Raw genomic sequence first — 18,805 nt, 5'->3', positions numbered from 1 at the left:
ATTTAGAGGGGGTTTTTTTCAGTATACACTTTGCTCTAGTGCTAACCTTGTAGGAAAACTGTTAAATCCAACAAAATAAAATGGATTATTTTAAGTGACAATTCATTTTCCTGACCATTGTAATTCATTTTCTTCATGTCTCCCCCTGCATTTTTTTAAACCTTCCAAAGAGATTCAAAATTTTTTGCTATAACAGAGATTTTCTTATAAAAAAAGGTCTACATTTTAGTGTGTCCAACTCCAAAGAGCATAAGGAGATCTGTTTGTTTGTTTTTTCAGAAAGGCCAGAGCAGTCATTCTCTGAAAATCAGGCCCATTTAACCTATCTCAGGTTGGGCACCCCAAATCACTAGTCACTTGAAAATTTAGTATAATAAACTCAGAGTGAGACAATCTAGCACTGTTAAAAGACAAAAGGTTGATCAAATGAACTAGCCACTGAAGGTTTTGTGGCCATTTTCACCCATTGCTGATTGAGACAGGAAAAAAAGAACGGGCAATCTTTGGAGAAATCCCAAAGAAGGATTAGTTGAAATCCCAAAGAAGGATTTAGCTGAGTCTATAAAAGTTGTTTCTGAAATATCATTCAGCTATTATGTCCTCTCCCCAAATAGGCAGATAGGATTTTCTATACGGGAGACCAATTTCCAAAGCAAAAACCAAACGCTGTCATGGGAGCTCCTCACATTTTATTTTGTTGTGTAATTTAGTGATCACCTGTTCACTTCTGTGACTTAAATTCACATGCCTCATATATTTCTGGTGTGCAGTTGGCTCACAGCACACATGCCGCATGGCTAACTGAGGCACTGTCTGCGCATTCTGAAATAGTGTCTGAATATACAGAGTTTTCTTTACATTTTGGCAGCTGATTGACAATACAGAACAGCAGTGGCTTAATGATGCTAAAGTTCCATAGGTACTGTTTTGTTTGTTTGTTTTTGTTAGATTTATTTGGGGTTGAAGAAAGACAAAATCTCCATTCAGTGATGTTTCCCATCTCTGATCTCCTGTATGACAGGGAAGGACCCTCTTTATCTATACATATTCCTCTCATCATAGGAATCCTTTTGCCAGACGTTTCAGCCTCTATGAAAGGTCATTGTCACAAAAATTGTCTTTAGCACCACAACATATGTGTGTTATAGCTTCTTCTCTTTGGAATTTGAGAGATGCTTCTGTTGGGACTGTCTTTGGCCATTGGGTGTTCTCTGTTCCCTCTGCTACTGAAAGATCAGCATCATAATTTGTTCTTTCTCTGACTCCATTTGGTACTGTGGGTGCTCAGCCTTCTGAAATTCACATCCAAGGAGCTTGTCTTCATTATAAAATTGTGTCATGTTCTAAGATCGCTAAGAAGAGTCTTGTTTGTTGGCAAGTTGACCACTTTGCAGTCAGTTTAAATGAGTCCTGTTCAGCATCACGCCAGCTAGATGGTTCGGCCCTAAAATCAGAAAACACTTCTTACAGATTTTGGATTTTGCCTGCCATTATGCTAAAATGGCTCCTCGGAGCCTAGAATGGGATTGGATATTTTTCTAAAAAGAGAGGCTGTTGGTTCAAACAGGAATTAATATATTTTGGGGACGTTCTATCATCTGTCTCATGCAGGAGTTCAGACCAGATGATCACAATGGTTCTTTCTGGATTTAGAATCTACGAATGACCCTGGAATAAAAACCCAAAAGATTGAGAGACATCATCCATTCAAACCTAAGATCAACCCTCTATTAGGCTTAAAAGCCGGTGTGAGATGTTAAATTAGAATAATAGCCATTCAATCAAAACCTGCAAATGTATTTGGACACTTTTTATTTGTATTATGGTAGCAATTAGGCTCCCCAATCATAGACCAGGACCCCATTGTGCTAGGAGCTGTAGACCCTTATTTATCTATGTCCCATGTAGAGACTCACCTTGATGTCTGAGTGCCCTAAATATGGTTTCCCAAAAAGAAAAGGAGTAATTGTGGCACCTTAGAGACTAACAAATTTAGTCTCTAAGGTGCCACAAGTACTCCTTTTCTTTTTGCGAATACAGATTAACACGGCTGCTACTCTGAAATCTAAATATGGTTTGGGATCCATTAATGTTCCTAGATGTAGCAATCAAATACATCCCAACCTTCCCACCCTGGGTAAAATAAAGAAATCCCATCATATAGCTCACATAACACAGATAAGACATTGTGAGAACGCCGATTAAAAGCTTCTTTCTCTAGGAGTGTGTAATTGCCTGGGCGGAAAGGGAAAACCCTTTCGGACTAAAACTAATTACATTGAGTCACTGGCCAGAAGACAACTTTGTTTTCTACATTTCATGAACTAGAATCATATTTTACATGGAAGCAATCCTTCCCCAACCCCACTTCCTTTTTAAATAGTGATTTATACTGTATTCTTTTCTTACAAACCTCAAATTTCTGAGTTCCAAAATATAAAATGTACCACACACATATCACAAGTCCTTGAACTATATGAAATATAGGATACTCTTATTATTACTGGTTTACATTAGAAATGTTAAGCTTTTTATATAAATCCACAAGGACAATGTTTACTGTATATCCTCCACTAATCACACAGCACAGCAAGGTACATTAAGACTATTAAGTTGGGGACCTCTTTGAGCTTAGGTATTGGAGAACATGCTATATTTCCTCTTTAACTGATCATTTCCTTGCTCTTGTCAAAGTGTGTCCCGAAATTCAACATTCTCCCCCGTATACTTTGTGTCTGATATGTAAGAACATTCTATTTTTAGACACTCTTGACATTGTCAATGTTCTCTTAGGCTGCTAAGCACATTCTTGTTTCCTTTCTGACTTTTTTTTCCCCTATCTTTCTCAGGAATCAAGTTTCAAAGGCTGAACTTTATTAATGACTAGCGGTTCTTTCAAACTTCCATGGGTATCTTTCAGCTGACGGGAAGATATAGTCAAACTGTGACATTTTGCTGTAATAATGTTTTCATCAATCTGCAGAATTACTTCTGCAGAAGGCTCCATCATGTCTTTAGCATGTGCATCTACACTGTATATTTTCAGTTAAGAACTTCTTTATACACCTCATTTCAAAACCAGTGATGGCTTGGGGAAATGGTAACAGGATATATCTCCAGTACTTTGGCCACTAAGCCTGTGTCTAGATTAATTTCATTTTACCTAATCTAATCTATGTTTTCATATCGCAATTATCAACCTAATATGTGAGTGGCTTGAAATTCAATTGCAAAAGAGGTGGCATTTCTAAGATAGAGTTTTAAAAGAGAAAACCAAATGTTAGCTAACCTTGGGCAAGATTCTGCTCTCAAGAAGGCAGTGTGGATACAGTGTGAGTAGGCAACACAGCCCAATGAATAAGGCATGCATAGACCTTGGATCTATTCCTAGCTCTGCCACTGATCTAGTGAATGACCTTGGGCAAGTCACTTTACCTCTCTGAACCTTTGTATTCCCTCTCACCTGTACAGCACCTAGCACAATGAGGCTGTAATCTCCACTGAGGCCTGTAAGTGCTACTTTATTGCTGCTAGTACTAATAGAACCAACAATGTAAATCCATTGATTCCATGGAGTGATTCTGGATTTACACCAGCTGTGAGCCTGAGATCAGGAACTATCTTCGTCTGAGTTGTTTTTTGTTTGTTTGTTTGTTTTTAATATTTCTTTATTGGAATGAGTAGGCAAGGAGTATCAGAATAGAATGTTCTTTCCTAACACAAAGCAGACAATTCCTGTCATTGTACTCCCTTATTTTTAGCTTAAAGTGGCCTATAACAATGTATGATTTTACTTGGTGAGTCTCCTCTGCTCTTACTTCAAGTGATTTCAAGGATGAATTCAAACTGGAGCAGGTACAGTAGAGAAGGGCTACTAGGATGATCCAAGGAATGGAAAACTTGTCTTATGAAAGGAGACTTAAGGAGCTTGGCTTGTTTAGCCTAACTAAAAGAAGGTTGAGGGGAGATATGATTGCTCTCTATAAATATATCAGAGGGATAAATACAGGAGAGGGAGAGGAATTATTTAAGCTCAGCACCAATGTGGACACAAGAACAAATGGGTACAAACTGGCCACCAGGAAGTTTAGACTTGAAATTAGAGGAAGGTTTCTAACCATCAGAGGAGTGAAGTTTTGGAATAGCCTTCCAAGGGAAGCAGTGGGGGCAAAAGATCTATCTGGTTTTAAGATTCTACTTGATAAGTTTATGGAGGAGATGGTATGATGGGATAATGTGATTTTGGTAAGTAATTGATCTTTAAATATTCAGGGTAAATAGGCCTAATCCCCTGAGATGGGATATTAGATGGATGGGATCTGAGTTACCCAGGAAAGAATTTTCTGTAGTATCTGGCTGGTGAATCTTGCCCATATGCTCAGGGTTTAGCTGATCGCCATATTTGGGGTCAGGAAGGAATTTTCCTCCAGGGCAGATTGGAGAGGCCCTGGAGGTTTTTCGCCTTCCTCTGTAGCATGGGGCACGGGTCACTTGAGGGAGGCTTCTCTGCTCCTTGAAGTCTTTAAACCACGATTTGAGGACTTCAATAGCTCAGACATAGGTGAGGTTTTTCGTAGGAGTGGGTGGGTGAGATTCTGTGGCCTGCGCTGTGCAGGAGGTTGGACTAGATGATCAGAATGGTCCCTTCTGACCTTAGTATCTATGAATCTATGAATTTCCCTATAATAAGTGATTGCTATGTAGACAACTGAAAAAAGTGTGGATTTGTTTCAGTGGACAGCTTTAGCCTCAACAAATTACGAGCCCACATACAAGGGAGCTGTGGTTCTTCTCAGCTTGATTCCCCATTCCCCTTTGTAGCTTAATGTTTGCCTCTAATGAAATTAATCTTATTCATAGCGTACGGTGGGCAATATAACCAGCTGCACCATTGATTCTGAGAAAATATCCTATATTGATAATACTTGTTCATATTGCTTTTCACTAAACACAGCTGGGACCTTTTGTTGTTTGTTTTGTTGTGTAGTGAAGTTTGTTTATTTCAGAAGGAGGAGACTGTTTCCTGGTTGAGTCCCTGCCAACTGGGACAGATAAGAAAGAAAGTTTGCAAGCTCTCAAGGATTTGAAAGATAAAAATTGAGTAGTATGATCCTCGTTTGTTTAATTGTCAGGGAAGAACTATTGGAAGATGAAGGCAAAATGCCTACTGAATAAAGTTCTGTTTGTTCAGGGAGAGTGGATAATCCTAAAACTCTCATTGGGGTCTTAATTAAAAATAATGTGGTGTTGTAAAATGCAAACCCTGGAAAACATCGCAAAGAAATGCACTGTTAAAGCGTTAGGGCTTACGTTAGTGGACTATATGTAATAAATCTGTCTTCCATCCGAGAATCTCTGGGCACTTTACAAGCATTAATGATTTAAGCTTCACTACACCTCTGTCAGGTAATTATTTTACAGTTCAAACATTGAGGCACAGAGAGCGAAAGGGACAGATTTTTAAAGGTATTTAGGCACCTAATTCACATTGAAATCAATGGGAATTAGGTACCTAAATCTCTTTTAAAATGTGGCTCAATGTGACTTGCCCTGGGTTGCACATCAACTGGCATTGTAATCTAGGTCTCCTGAGTCCCAGACCTGTTTGTTAGCCCTCAGACCATACTTTTCCTCCCCTTAAAGGAACAGGTCATTCAATCTGAAAAGCTGCTGCCCTCCCTAGCAATCATTGAGATGAAAACATGAACCTTCTTTGCAAGTAGCACTGCCTTCCCCATTCCGTTTTTAAATTCATAATAGTCAGTCTGTTTCAGCAATATACCAGTAACTAGAATGGTTTTCTTTTGGAAAATGCTAATTTGTCAGAATTGAAATGTTTTGCTGGAACATGTCAATTTTGATGAAATTCTAGCTGACCCAGTCAGGTGGGACTAGTCCTTTAAATCATCTAGAAAGAGAAACAGAAAAACAAGCTCCCCCCAAAAAATCCCACCTGTCCTCACCAGTACTTTTGGGAAGGTGTGGTTTTAACGGGTCCTGACTGGGCTGGTGGTAATGGGAGCACCCATGTGATCCCTGCTGGAGGTGGAGTGTAACCGTCATGTGAATTTTTATATATAAGAATCATTACTTCTTCCATTTTATATGAAAAAAAGTATTTGAGGGAAAACAAAAGTAGGGCGCACATGAAAAAGGAGTGGTTTAGAATTACAAAAGCTGGGGAAAGGAATAAATAATAATACCTAGTTCTTACATAGCACTTTTCAGCCATAGATCTCAAAGCACTTCACATAGGAGGTCAGTATCATTATCCCCATTTTACAGATGGGGAAACTGAGGCACACAGATGTGAAGGGACTGGCCAAAAGTCACCCATCAGGCCAGTGTCAGAGCCAGGAATAGCAGCCTTGTCTCTTGAGTCCCAGTCCAGTGCTCTACCTGGTTTTGCAAATCTCTGTAGTCACATGACCAATATAAGGACAGATGTTTCATATATGCCTTTTCATGCCGGAGAGGCTGCCTCCTTACATCTCAATTCAGCTGATTTTAATTAAAAAGAGTAAGGGGGGATTCAGGATGGGAATCTGTCATCTCTCCTTTTGATAGTAAAAAGGGGCTGGTTCCCTGTGTTGTTTTCTTGGTTTCAGTTGATGAGAACTCCAAGTCTTCAAAGGTCAGGAGTAAGGTCTCAAAATTCATGAGATTTAATAAAATGTGGGTTCTTCTTATTTGCCATCTGGCTTTTTGAATCCATTGGGAGCATTTGGGTCACATTTTCCGTATTTTCTCTCCCACTATGAGGGCTAGAATTTATTTTTTAAATGAAAGCTGAGGTTCTCTTGTAGATACAGGAGTCCAGGTGCTGCGAGAAAAACACCAAACATCCCAAAACTCAGGATAAAATCGCGAGTGTTAGCAATGCTGTAATTCTATGTATGTCTAAACCTTGCTCACATGCTGGTATTTCTTCTTTTAAAGCCCTACTAGTTCAAGTGATCTGTGACAAATTTTTATACTAAACTAGGAAGGTTGTTTTTCATGAATAGCGCCCTAAAGGCAGCACAGATCTTTGATGTCTCACAGAGGCAAGATTCATTCTTTTGGCTGATGGCGTAATAACCATAGGATAAAAATTATGTAGCTTTCCAATTGCAGCACAGGCTGGATGTTCCTTTCTAGCATTTTGATAGCTCTATGGTCTATAATGGGGGAGAAAAATCCAATGGCATCTTGATTAAAACTTTATTCAAAAACCAACCTATATTTTAAATGGATCCCAGGTCTGCCTCTGAATAATCCTTGATAAAATGTGGCTCTGGATCCAGATCTGAATTTAACTATGCAGGGGCCATATCATGTAACTTAAAATTACTGGGAAATCATTCGTTTTCACAAACTTCTGCAAACCTTCAAAAAAGTGAGATTTGCAAAACCTTGAACTCTAAAAGGGTTTCTTATCCCTTGTTCCATTGCATTGACATTTAAACCAACACATTTTATACTGTACCAAAACTCAAGTGTTTTAGTTTATCATTTCATTGTTCAGTGATATATGAAATGGCAGTTTCATCAGTCTAATATATGGTTTCAACAGGACTCTAGCTGGACATATGGATGCTTGCATGCATCTCATTGTAGGACCAGGGCCTGTATGTGTGCATACATCATCTGCATGTGTATATGTGTCTATGTCTATATATATATATATATATATATACATATAAAACACACACACATAAAGAAATAGAAACAGAAGTAACACCTTTGGACTTACGAAAAATAATATAAGCGAAAAGATATTCAGTCAGATTTTTTGCATTGTGTGAATTCAATTAATTTTTCCCTCTATTGCACCTCATAATTTTTCTGAACAGGGTCTATTAATCATTCCAAGTTGTGTAGATGTTTGTGGGATAGCTGTAAGATCACCAAACTCTGACCCAGGAGGAAATGAGTTCCAAAAGCTGAAAAGCAAGCAGTTTCTTAATTAAGCCACCTAAACCACCTGCTCTTGCAAACACTTATTAACTGAATTCAGATGAACTCAAATTAGCACTTTTAGCTCAAGTGAATATGCGCTTCATTGGACCACGTGGCCTAGTTTGCGAACTGATATTCAATCACTTAACATAACTGCAAATTATTCTGCCCATCTGTCTCCTGTGACACCTCAGACTAAATTAATATTAGGGTGGTGAAGTGCAAACATTTTCTAAGTGTTTTCTTTTAAAAAAAATATTTAGCAGATATTTGTAGAAGCTGTTATGTTTTTTACACCTTTTTGAAAAACTTATTTTAATGATTTTTCTTTTAAAAAAATTGCTGGATGGGGAAATGGAGTTGGGACTTACATATTCTACATTCCTTCTAAAACTGGAGTCCACTAACATACAAGAGGGTCATTTTGTAACCAGGCATGCCTGGCACCTTCAACACGTGGATTAAGTGAGTTTGGTATAAGAAGGACTACTTCAAACAGTGATTCTCTAGATGGCACCAAGAATTATCTTAACAGCAATTTGAAAGAAAGTACACTTCTGTGACCCGGGGCCTGACTGGAGGCAGAGCTGACCCAGAGTATAACTTAGAGCGGCCCAAGGACTGTTCTAAATTACACAGACACCAGAGAACACCTGTCAACCAGGGATCACCCAAGCCTGCCCAGAATCATCCTCTATATGTTGGGAAAAAGTGAGAGGCATAAAGGAGAGCCGCCAGCTGTCCTGTTAGGGCAATGAAGGTGCAAAATGGGCCAAGGCAGGAGGTCAGTATTCGGCCCAATATTCCTGCCTTTCAGTTTTAGCTGTAGCCATCCTCCTCCCATCTCTTGGTTGCTGCCCTGTCTTCTCTCAAACCGAACATATGACACATGCTTACATACCTTGCTGAATCAGGGCTTAAATGGGGAAACCCATACTAGGAATCTTCTTTTTTGCTGCTTACATTCTCCTTAACCAGGAGGGAAACAGAGGTAAATGAATTGCTGAAACTTCAACTTGCTCTGAGAAGTTGAAAGGGTGAAAACAGTTCAGAATCCTTGTCCTCCGCATCCTCCCCCATGTGGGGTTAATTGATTCATCACTCAGGACATACTGGGGGTGTCAGAATGAAAAGAGAAGCTCATAAAAGAACAGGAGAAACAATGAGGAGTCCTTGTGGCACCTTAGAAACTAACACATGTATTTGGGCATAAGGTTTCGTGGGCTAAAATCCACTTCATCAGAGGCATGGAGTGAAAAAAGTAGGCAGGTATAAATGTACAGTACATGAAAAGATGGGAGTTGCCTTACATGTGCTTTTACATGCTTTCATGTGTTGTATATTTATACCTGCCTACTTTTTTCACTCCATGCATCTGATGAAGTGGGTTTTAGCCCACGAAAGCTTATGCCCAAATAAATTTGTTAGTCTCTAAGATGCCACAAGGACTCCTCATTGTTTTTGCTGATACAGACTAACCCGGCTACCCCTCTGAAACCTGTCAACATTGAAGAACTGGGATTGCCTTCTACTACACTTTGGACTGCGGTAGAGGAGTTGTGATGCCAGTAGTGACTAAACAGGAAACTGTAAGGATGTTGATTATTACTGCGGGGCTAACATAGCTATATTTGAAAACACAGATGCATCATCTTTGGGGCTTGAGGGAGGAGATGAAAGCAGCTACCCTTTGAAATTATTGTTCTAGTTACTTAACCATATTAAAAATCTGTTCTCAAATGGGAAGTAATGTGTTCTGACAGTACACTGGGCGCTCTGGTATAGATCTCTTATGCTCTACATGGAAAAGTTAACCTCAAGTTCGGTTCAGTTCCCTGTGTGAATGAGTCAGGCCTTTTATTGTTCCATTTATAGAAAAAATGGGCATTTTGTTTGTCTCAGATGAAGAAAGGAAGTTGTGGTTAAGGCACTGGAGTGGGATGCAGGAGAGTACTTCAATTCCCAGCTCTGTCACTGACTTCCTGCGTGACCTTGGCCAAGTCACCTAGTCTCTCTGTGCCTCAGTTCCCCATCTGTACAATGTGGATAATAGCACTTTTTGTCTATTTAGAATGTAAGCAATGTGAGGCAGGGACTGTCTCTTACTGGAAATAGGTACAGTGCCTAGCACAATTGGCCCCTGATCTCAGTTGGGTGCTTAATGATGTGAAACTCACCTTAAGAAACCAGCAGTACTGGCTGTTTAGATGGGGTCTTCACTAAATGAAGAATAAAATTGCACTGGAAAGCTTTGAGTTGCTTCAAAGTGATCATTTCTCTTCTGTCTATGTTTCTGTACTGCTCCTATAAGACTGGGGCCCCAACTGACAGCAATTTTCACCCTAACTAATAAATAAATGAAGAATCAGATCTGCCCAGGTGATTCAAGTATCTACCAATTTTAGTCTCTGCAGAACTAGCAGGCCCCAAAAGGGTCATGTTCTTATGTTATTAAAATGACCCTATGTCACGGTTTTACTTGGAGAATCCTGATGTTTCATTTTAGTAATCAAAATATTTGATTTTTTTTTCTCCCTACAGAATGTTTGTTCAAGACTTACCACTGCCCTGAGTAGACACTTCTGTGGTTACCAGGAACAGACAGTCCTGTGAACAAATGTTTGGTGTAATGAACAATGTTTGAGGCGAAGGGGAAAGGCAAGCGATTGCAGACACTATCAAATCTGTTCCTTCGCACAGACTAAAAACTAATGACACTAGTTCAGTGTTTCATGATAGACTTGTTCAGATGCTAGGTTACGGGGGTGGGGGAATGTTCCACTCCCAGAAACATCCCATATTGCTGCTGAATCAGAAGCTGGTAATAGTGACACCTGCCTGCAGACATTTGTTCTTCAAGCACCCTGTTGTCATTTGTGTGACAAGGATGTCACACCCTTACAAAATGTGGCTGAAATTGTCCCACTTTCCAATATTAAAGATGCTGTCACCTTATAGCCAATGAGTAAATGAATAACTTTCTTTATATATCCCTGGAATCTTTCAGAAAACGGTTTCTGCCACAATTTGTACTCTTTTCACGCTAGTTTTGATCAATGGCAGCTTTTTCCCCTTTTTCCTAATCTAGAAATTGCCAGTTATGAAAAGCTTGTTAATTTCTCTTTGTAAAATGTGCTCTTATTACTTGGATGTAAACACTGTTGCATCACTGCGGGAAATAGTCCCAACCAATCAATATGTGACATAAATTATCTCCATGAGGAGCGGCTGAATAGATTGACAAAATATCACAGCTGCATTTTGGCTGTTGACAGCTTCATTATTCCTATGGCTTTCAACTGGGTAATTCATTTCGGAGAAACAGCAATATCTCCTGATACATCTAATGGCCTGAATGTAATTTTGCAAGCTTTTTGAAAATGAATGTGCTCCCTCATGTTTAGCTTTGCCCTGGAATGGAAAACAATTAGTGCAACCATTAGCTAACAACATTGGAACACGCCCTTTTACCATAGGGCAGCAGGTCCAGCAGGAAACATTAGTGATAAGTTCCTATCTATATATGGGTCCTGGGTGGCCTTAGCAGTTGCTTTTTGATTCATAATGATTATAGTCTTCACGGGCCTGATTGTGTTCTCTCTTACACTAATGTTACAATGAAGTATCTTCATGGATCTCAGTGGAGTCATTCTTTATTTACACTTGTGTGGGAGAATTCAGACCCCCAAGTGACCAGATAGTTTTCTAAGCACAGAAAATGCATAAGCCTGTCCCACTGAAGACAAGGACAGTTTTTCCATTGACTGAACTGGGAGCAAGATCAAGACCCATAAGAAGTTTTTAAAAATCCTGACATGATTAGTTAGGCTTCTTAACCCCAAACTTTACTTCCAGTTTCCAAACCCCACTGTTCTTTTGAGCATTTTGCATCCTCTCTATGTGCATAGGGCCGGACTCTTAGCTGGTGTGAATCAGTTCAACTCCATGCTTAATTTGTGCCAGGCCTTGCCGGGGTGAGCCATAGCCCCTCTAGGCTTGGCAGTTCAAAGATCTGGCACCTCTGTGCTTGCCATGTCAGATATGAATGTAAAAAAAATTGCTTGAGCTTTGGCACCTAATTGCTTGAGCCCCAGCACCTCTTTCATTACAAATTAAGCACTGGTTTAGCTCCGTTGACAACAGTAGAGCTAAAGTAGCTTACATACACAGAGGATCTGGCCTAGAATATGCAAATGATTCCTACTGAAATATCTTGTGCAAATTTGCCTGGTAGTTAAAAGTTGGACATGGTGTAATTGGGACAGCACAGTATATGTGTGTTCCTGCTGTTCCGTGGTCCATTATCTTGCCTGTGAAGAACTGGGTGAATACTGCCACCTATTGTTTGATGAAATAAAAATTTAGTGTTGCCCACCTACCTTGAGAAGCAACACACCGTATGAGCATTCCCATTCAGGTAAGCAAAATGCTACATATGTTATCACTTTGCATAAGACATAAGTACAAATCTGATCAATGGAATTGGAATCCAGCGAAACATACTGCTTAGCTGTTAAAATATCTATTGTATATATATTTGAGGCTACCACAGAGTAAAAATTATGTTAAAATTCCAGTTAGTCAGCAAATTAGGGAGGCCATTGTAAATGAAATACATTGCAAAACTCACACCTACAGGAAAATAAATCATCTGCTGGAATGCAAAGTGGCTCAGTTAGTGATATGCTGGATGCAGCTCACCTTGTAAGGTGATTGAAAGAAGGATATGAAAATGTCCCCACTGCAACGTGTTGCTTCCCTAGTACAGTTTGTGGAAACAGAGTAGTTAAACTATTCAGCTCAACTAATTAAGTATGAAATATAGGCAGCTGAAATATTAAATAGCTGATGTGTATATAGGTCAACCAATGGAATCCCCTTAATCGCCAAAGACTAAGAACATGTGAGTTCCTGCACCAGATCAGACCAACCTGTGGCACTGTTTGTTTTATCTTAATCCCAACTTCTTCTTCTCTCTGTGCCTCTCAATCTTTTCTTCCTCTTCAGAAATCAATGGCGGTATCTCTGGAACTCATTTATACTCTCTTATTCAGTCACCTTTCCTGATCATTTATTCCATGTTTCTTCTCCTTTATGATAAGTTCCCTCCTTAACATACTTATTCTTACTTCATTTATTAAATGTTATCTTATGTCCTTTCATTTCTGAACTTGCAATCAATGAACTTAAACCCACGTGGCAGGAAGGGTTTTCAATATATTAATTTCAGTTAATGTTAGCAAAATAGTTATTTGTTAAAGAAGTAGCCTGGACAAGAGACAAGTCTTTGATTCATGTTCTACCAACTAATGTTTGCACTGAAGAATATGGAGAAGTACTAGACACCATGAAAAGATAAGTCATGAGGTCAAATCCAATAGCCAACCTTCAAAATGAAAACAGAAGAGATAGGAAATATTGGCACCAGGGGAGGAACCACCAGGAAATGGTCATGAACAGACCAGTTGTATTAAATTGTCATCACGCTCTGTTTGTCCTAAAGCAGCCAGAGAGCTCTCATCCATAGGAGAGTTGCACAGGTAAAGAACCTAGATATAGGCAGCAAGAGCAAATTAAAATCCTAGCAGAGACAAAGGCCAGGTCGCTGTGCTAATGTCTACAGCTGAACAAATAATTGATACTGAATAATTTGCTGGATGAATCTGGGCACTTTTTGTGCTTGTCAGAATAACTGAGCAGATCTCAACTTCCTCAGATATGTGTGTTAGAATTTACTCATGAGCTTTCTTGTGACATTTCCCCTTCTCCCTCACTCTACGGATGGTTTACTCTTAATGTTCAAAGTGTGGTATTTTAAATCTGAGTTGTGTTGGTCATTGTATTTTTTCTGTTCCCTGAATCAGGAAGAGCAGGACATGATCTGGGTCTTCCACTCCTCTCCCCCCAACCCCCCCCCCCGTCTTCTTAAATGGAAACATATTTTGAAAACTCAAAATTGCTCATGAAGCAAAATAGTTGTTTACCAGTCAGCCCTACTATATATCCACATGGATAGGTTACTAGACTGAATGAGACCAAACCCAGCTCGGCCACTAACTTTCTGAGTGACATTGGACAAGCCACTCTGAAATAATTGTAAGCAATTTAAAACTGGAACAAGAAATTATTGGTTCCGTATATTTGTCAGCATTGTTTAACTACTGGCTACCAAAGTGCCTTCTGAAATTCTAAGATAACTTCAGGAACTGATCCATTATCAGACCGAGTTATACTTCACAGAGCTCAACTCAAATGTCTGAAGCCAGCTGCGATTGACTTTGATAAAGAGACCTGCAAGTTGCTGTTCAGCGTGCCAGCTGGAAAAGAATCCTGAGCTGAACTGAAACTAAGGCTCTTGTTCTTGCTTTTTAACATCTATACCTCTGTTGCCTTGAAAGGACTTTGAGAGGCTTTCAAGTTCTCACAACCCACACTAAATGCCCCCAGCTGGTATACATGAGTGTCACTACATTTACTTTGATTTACACAGCTGAGGATTTGGCTCTTAATTTTTATATTTGAAACTTAAATTAAAAACTTGGGAGAAATAGGAAGCTCTCATAATTATTCAGCAGTCCTTTAATTACATAAACAACACTTTTTTTTCAATTTATCCCCACACCCTCAGATTCCCCCAAACCACACTTTTCCTCGTGAGAATATGTGAGCAAGATTGGCACCTCCATCACAGTGGGCCTTGTTTAGCCTTACGTCTCCCTGCTGATGTGCTTTTGAACAATACCCATTCTGACAGATCTCCTTTGCCAAACTAGTGCATCACCATTGAACTAGTGAGCTGTAGCTCACGAAAGCTTATGCTCTAATAAATTTGTTAGTCTCTAAGGTGCCACAAGTACTCCTTTTCTTTTTGCGAATACAGACTAACACGGCTGCTACTCTGAAACCTCTCCAAACTAGTTCATCCTCCACCATTGACAGAATGGTGCTCAAACGAGCCCAAGCCATGATGCAAAGATTTTCTGCAGCTGCAATTCACATGTGATTTATTTGCATCCCAGGAGGTTTTCACTGTGTCTTGAGCTTGAACGAATCAGAAAACCTCAAAGCAAAACAACCACCAAATTTCACCCAGTTCTGATTCAAAACCATTTCAATGTCAAATATTCGGCACAGGCTGGCAAATCTTGTTACTAAAACCTGGGCTGGGTTTCCTGCTTAGAACAAAATCCAAAACCAGGTGAGTTCTGTGGAGTGCCAAGGCTTTGCAGGGAACACTTTGCACTGCTCTGACCAGTTAAACATAAGCAGCTAACATGTCAGCACTAAGCAGCAAACCTATAGATGCTAAAAATAATTCCAGTGCTCGCCTTCATCAGTCCAGACCTCTTCTCAGCTTCACTAGGTTTACTGAAGTCTGACACCACATTTCAAAAGACAGACTGGAGTTCTTACTCCATACTATGCAGCTTATGCCTAAGAGATTGCTGAAGCTATAGTTAGTTGAAGGCTATGATCGCTATTAATTGGCCCCAATCTAAGGATCATTGTTTTGACTAATCACCTGAGATGGGCTCACGCTGCAGAACGCCTAGATCATTTCAAACTCCCCAAAGTTTAGGATGTTTGGATGTGAGGGTTTGGTGCAGGCCCAGACTTAGTGACATAGAATTTATAAAGATTAAGAGAAAATGATTTGACCAACTTCAGTGTAGTATTTGTGAGGGCACTTACCATTCAGCACAGAAGTCAGAGTTATATTCAGCTGTCCAGCCAGTTCTGCTGCAGGCTGTGTAAGAACAGACCCCATGTCATGTAGGGGTTTAGGGACAGATTCTGCTCTCAGCTGCACTGGTGTAAGCAGGACACCACCCTGCAAGAAGCTCAGCACCCTCAACTCTCTTTTGAAGTGGGTGAGAATCAAGTGTGGCCACCATCTCCCAGAGGATGCTCAGCACTTTCCAGAATCATATCTGAGTAACTGCACTGAGTCAGAGAGGCTACTCCAGGTTCAATCTAAAACCCACAGTGCCTACAAAAAAACTGAACAGTGGGCAGGCTACTAGTATGTGAGGTCCCTGCCTATCACGCTGACCAGTACTGTTTCATTGTTCCCTTGTACCCCCTGGTTGGTCTGTTTGTATCCACCTGTTGTTTTATATGTAGATTGTAAGCTCCTTGGGGCAGGGACCTAGCACAGTGGGATCCTTGCCCATGACTGGGGCTCCTGGGTGCTATGATAATACAAATAATGATAATAGTAAAATCACTATTATAGATAACTGATATAGACACATCCCAAAATAAGAATCTAAAAAAGTCTTTTCATTTTATTCTGTCGCTAGGTGCTTAACTTTTATGGTTGTTCGAATTTAATCAGGAAGGCAATCCAAAAACATATAGTGCTTTACTTGATCATCTTTGTTTATCTTCAGTCCAATACATATCTGTATTTTTAGCAATATGAGGTTTGGCAAACTTTTTGCATATTCTGTCTTTGTAACATATTACTGGGTTCAATGGGATCCAGGTTTTACATTTTCTACTATACATTTTAAAAAAAAAACACCTCTTTTTTGTCACTGTTTTTGTACCAGGCTGTATTGTCAAAAGCATTTTAAAATTAATTCCTGGAGACCTGTTGTAACTAAAATTTAAGCATCATTAAAGTTGTACGTGCTGGTGGTGGGGGTTAACGGGTTTAATAACCTTTTAAAGATAACCTATTCATGCTGGGAGCTTTGAAATGATCTTGCAGATGTCCCAGAGCTATGGATATGGTTGCTGCTTTTGTTGCTATGATTGCAGACAGCTGTATTGGTAGCTTGGCGAAAGAAGGAACAGTACATCATATGCAATCATGAATTCCTGGATAAAGTGTAGGGTGAGGATTATTTTTCTCTTATTGATTTAACTTAGAACTAATTGTTTTAAGATGACTGCATTAATGTCTTTTTGTTCATACTGAGTGACAATTGACTACAATTCCCATTTTGTTTTCTCTGGGCAGTGATTACTTGTTCTACTTGCATGCTGTGCTGATCAATTCTTAGATACAACAGGCTAAAAGCATACAGAAGTCATGGCATCTTTGACTACAGAAACAAGAGCCTTAGATACCGGTCATTGCTATAGCTGCAGCACTAAGAGCACACGTAGTGTTAAGACATCAGATATTTTACTTCAGATGTTTCATAATTTGCTTTTATCTTTGGTTTTTGCACTGAGATTTAATCAGTGATCTTGGACGTCAGTAATTGCTTGTAGTAAGCTCTTTCCTTTTTTGATCATTCATACAGCATAGGAAAGAGGCTGAAGCAGAAAAGAAAGCAAAGCCAATGTGAAATATTGAATGAAGATACTGGACAATTACTACCAACTTGTTCCCATTCTGCATTGTACAGCCTAAGCTGGTAAGTCAAATTTAATTCTCTAACTCCTATGTTCTCTAGCTATGTGTAGGTGAATGAAATCAATAAATAAGTGTGTGGGGTTTTTTATTATCTATTGTGTGTATGTTTTTTTTATCAAATCTTCCAAAGTTAACACCTCTACACCTATGCAGTATTTATACAGTGTGCCTATGTATACAGTATGTTCATGTGTATAATCAACATACACCAATATGTAATCCAGGGATTTGTTTTTCTTTTGCAATGTGATTTTAGAAACTGTGTGTGAATATTTGATCAGTTCCCCAAGATGAAATAAGCTGCTTTCAAGGGTAGGTTATTTAAATGGATTTTATCTAAAATCTGCACTTTTAAAACACATGCCTGTTAGGAAAGATTACTTTAGGAGTGCCTGGGATGTGTGATCAGAAACCTGACCACAAAAATTAGATTACATTGTGTACAGTGTGAAACATGTGTTGGGTGACTTCCCTCTCTTAGTTGGTACATGCTAAATGAGAGTGATAATGAGAACCAGTGTCTGCATGTGATGGCCATTACTAGTGTAAAATGTCTGCAGAAGACTGTTTGCCCGGTGATTCAGATATTCATTATTGGAACCATTTTTGTTGTGATTTTTAATTCTTAAAAAAGTGGGCTACTGACAGTATTGGTTATGCCCAGTTATAATGTGAGCAGATGCTCTGCATGCTACCCTGCAGAGCACTACCTATGCCCCCAAACCTGCAGCATATTTGTCGTCAATTTCTTGATTGACTGTGACAAGCGTTAGCCAGTTAGGTCAAATATTGTGACGGTTATTGTGATGTCCTCAAAAAGACCTATTCAGAACAACACTAAGATCACCTAACTCATTTAAATTTGTGACCTAAGCTAGATATGTGCTGTGGATTCCAGAGGTGAAAGCCTTGAATATATCAACCCCAGTGCACCACCTAGCACCTACCGGGTTTGTTTTTTATAATACACTGCTACCAGTTTAACTCTAGCAATCATTCATCCTTCATCATAGCACATCTTCAATTATCCATACGTTAAAAACATGAAGACATGTCCAATGTGTAACTTCAGTGAGAATGATGTATGTTTTGCTGTATCATCTGACATGGCTCTGAAAGCTAACCTGAATTTCTTATAAAAGAAGCCTTACAATGTTCTTATAAAATTGCTTAGATGTTATAAAACTGCTACCAGCCAATTTGAATATCCTTTCATTTGGAGCAGTTTTGAATCACGTGAGTTAGAGATGGAAAAGACCCCATAGATTATCAAATTGCCTTCCCAATGCAGGATTGTTCCGTGTTTTTACTGAGTCTAGTTTCCATCAATTCCCTTGGGAGACAGCTCTCCAGCTTAATAAAATCACACTACTAGAAAGTTTTCTGTGAAATGCAGCATACATTTTCCCTTTCCTTTTTTTCATCTCATAACTGCTTATTACATACCCCATTGTGCTGTCCTAAATATAGTAATCATCAGCAATAATTTGCATT

The 18,805-nt window shown here is 39.3% G+C and overlaps 1 protein-coding gene across 4 annotated transcripts in view; it reads left to right on the top strand.

The window, feature by feature from the left end:
• ANKFN1 (ankyrin repeat and fibronectin type III domain containing 1) overlaps window positions 1-18,805 on the top strand; it is a 153,809-nt gene that overhangs the window by 33,731 nt on the left and 101,273 nt on the right. For 2 of the 4 annotated variants that reach the window (XM_043497335.1, XM_043497333.1), the window contains exon 2: window positions 17,199-17,312. The gene's annotated coding sequence lies outside the window, so the exon portion shown is untranslated. Of the gene's footprint in view, window positions 1-16,657; window positions 16,784-17,198; window positions 17,313-18,805 lie in introns of all 4 variants that reach the window. The other 2 variants (XM_038371999.2, XM_043497334.1) reach the window with 2 other exon arrangements.

This window comes from Dermochelys coriacea, chromosome 14, assembly GCF_009764565.3.
Source record: "Dermochelys coriacea isolate rDerCor1 chromosome 14, rDerCor1.pri.v4, whole genome shotgun sequence".
NCBI classification, from domain to species: Eukaryota; Metazoa; Chordata; order Testudines; family Dermochelyidae; genus Dermochelys; species Dermochelys coriacea.
This window is presented reverse-complemented; position numbering and strand designations above follow the sequence as displayed.